This window comes from Arachis stenosperma, chromosome 6, assembly GCF_014773155.1.
Source record: "Arachis stenosperma cultivar V10309 chromosome 6, arast.V10309.gnm1.PFL2, whole genome shotgun sequence".
Classification (NCBI taxonomy): Eukaryota; Viridiplantae; Streptophyta; class Magnoliopsida; order Fabales; family Fabaceae; genus Arachis; species Arachis stenosperma.
The window spans coordinates 12,278,996-12,281,897 of record NC_080382.1 but is presented as its reverse complement, the minus strand read 5'-3'; the positions used below and the strand labels follow the sequence as shown (position 1 = coordinate 12,281,897).

General features: G+C 36.5%; 1 non-coding gene across 1 annotated transcript; it reads left to right on the top strand.

Annotated features, from left to right (window-relative positions):
• Nucleotides 1–410: 410 nt before the first annotated feature.
• Nucleotides 411–518, top strand: LOC130938227 (small nucleolar RNA R71). Its single transcript, XR_009069401.1, has one exon. It is a non-coding gene; the product is annotated as a small nucleolar RNA R71 (small nucleolar RNA).
• Nucleotides 519–2,902: the final 2,384 nt, after the last annotated feature.

The following is a 2,902-nucleotide window of genomic DNA, read 5'->3' as shown; positions in this document are numbered from 1 at the left end:
TAGGTGTTTCCATAGGGTTCTCCTAGGTAATTCACCTCTTCCATTGAAGGGTTCTCAGGATCATAAGCTTCTTCCTCAGATGAAGCTTCCTTAGTACTGTTTGGTGCATTTTGCATTCCAGACAGACTTTGAGAAATCAAATTGACTTGTTGAGTCAATATTTTATTCTGAGCCAATATGGCATTCAGAGTGTCAATCTCAAGAACTCCTTTCTTCTGACTAGTCCCATTGTTCACAGGATTCCTTTCAGAAGTGTACATGAATTGGTTATTTGCAACCATTTCAATCAGTTCCTGAGCTTCTGCAGGCGTCTTCTTCAGATGAAGAGATCCTCCTGCAGAGCTATCCAAGGACATCTTGGATAGTTCAGAGAGACCATCATAGAAAATACCTATGATGCTCCATTCAGAAAGCATGTCTGAAGGACATCTTCTGATTAATTGTTTGTATCTTTCCCAAGCTTCATAGAGGGATTCTCCATCCTTCTGTCTGAAGGTTTGGACTTCCACTCTAAGCTTACTCCATCTTTGTGGTGGAAAGAACTTTGCCAAGAAGGCATTGACTAGCTTTTCCCAAGAGTCCAGGCTTTCCTTAGGTTGAGAATCCAACCATATTCTAGCTCTGTCTCTTACAGCAAAAGGGAATAGCATCAGTCTATAGACTTCAGGGTTAACTCCATTAGTCTTGACTGTGTCACAGATTTGCAAGAATTCAGCTAAAAACTGATGAGGATCTTCCATTGGAAGTCCATGGAACTTGCAATTCTGTTGCATTAGAGAAACTAATTGAGGCTTTAGCTCAAAGTTGTTTGCTCCAATGGCAGGGATAGAGATGCTTCTCCCATAGAAATCAGGAGTAGGTGCAGTAAAGTCACCCAGCACCTTCCTTGCATTGTTGGCATTGTTGTTGTTTTCGGCTGCCATGTCTTCTTCCTTGAAGAATTCGGTCAAGTCCTCTAAAGAGAGTTGTGCTTTGGCCTCTCTTAGCTTTCGCTTCAAGGTTCTCTCAGGTTCAGGGTCAGTTTCAACAAGAATGCCTTTGTCTCTGCTTCTGCTCATAAGAAAGAGAAGAGAAAAAGAGAATGTGGAATCCTCTATGTCACAGTATAGAGATTCCTTGAAATGTCAGAGGAGAAGAGAAATAGAAAGAAGAAGGAGAAGGAGAATTCGAACTTTAATTAGATAAGGTTCGAATTGTGCATTTAGAAGGAGTAGTACTCCATAAATAGAAGGATGTGGGAAGGAGGGAAGAGAATTTTCGAAAATTCAATCAAAAGATTTTGAAAACATTTTGAAAATTTGATTGATAATTTTTGAAAATTCAAAGTGAGAAAGAAATCAAGTGATTTTTGAAAAAGAATTTGAAATTATAAATTAAAAAGATTTGATTGAAAACTATTTTGAAAAAGATGTGGTTAAGAAGATATGATTGGTTTTAAAAAGATGTAATTGAAAAGATATGATTTGAAAACAATTTTAAAAGATATGATTTGAAAACAATTTGAAAAGATATGATTTGAAAACAATTTGAAAAGATATGATTTTAAAAACTAATGACTTGCCTAACAAGAAAAGATATGATTCATAAAACCTTCCTTAATAGAAAAGGCAAAAAATGTTCAATCAAATCATTAATTGTTAGTAAGTATCTTTGAAAAAGGAAAGAAATTGATTTTGAAAACATTTTGATTGAAAAGATATGATTTGAAAAAGATTTGGTTTTGAAAAACTTTGAAAACTTGAAAAAAATTGATTTTGAAAACAAAATCTTCCCCCTGGCACCATCCTGGCGTTAAACGCCCAGAATGGTATACATTCTGGCGTTTAACGCCCAAAATGCTACCTTTTTGGGCGTTAAACGCCCAACCAGGTGCCCTGGCTGGCGTTTAAACGCCAGTCTGCCTTCTTCACTGGGCATTTTTGAATGCTCAGCTTTTTCTGTATAATTCCTCTGCAGTATGTTCTAAATCTTCAATTCCTTGTATCATTGACTTGAAAAGACACAAATTAAAAATATTTTTGGATTTTTAATAATCAAAATGCAACAAGAATCAAATAACAATGCATGCAAGACACCAAACTTAGCAGTTTGTGTACTACTGACACTAACAATATGAGAATGCATATGAGACACACAAAATACTTCAAGTCAATAGAATTCAAAGATTAGAACACAAAATATATGCATGGGTTCGAAAAATATAACAAAAACATGCATTTGACACCAAACTTAAGATGAGACTCTAGACTCAAACAAGAAATATTTTTGGATTTTTATGATTTTGCAAATATTTTTTTTGTATTTTTTCGAAAATTAAGTGAAAAAAAGGTATCAAAATTCTTAATGAAAATTCCAGGAATCAGTGCAATGCTAGTCTAAGACTCCGGTCCAGGAATTAGACATGGCTTCACAGCCAGCCAAGCTTTCAAGGAAAGCTTCGGTCCAAAACACTAGACATGACCAAAGGTCAGCCAAGCCTTAGCAAATCACTGCTCCAAAAGCAAGATTGATACGAAATCAACATGCTCTTGTGGTGATAAGTTGAAACCTCGGTCCAATCAGATTAGACATGGCTTCTCAGCCAGCCAGATTTCAACAAATCATCATGAAACTCTAGAATTCACCTTCAAGAATTTCGAAAAAAAATACCTAATCTAAGCAACAAGATGAACCGTCAGTTGTCCAGCCTGAACAATCCCGGGCAATAACACCAAAAATTTGATGTTGTTGCCGGATCTTGGCACTGATGTTACCAAAAGCTTGCTCAAAACATGAACAATCCCCGGCAACGGCGCCAAAAACTTGGTGCGCGAAATTGTGAACTATACTTTTTCACAACTCTCATAATCCCTGGTAATGGCTCCAAAAACTTGGTGCGCTCAATACCATGGCATTACACAAC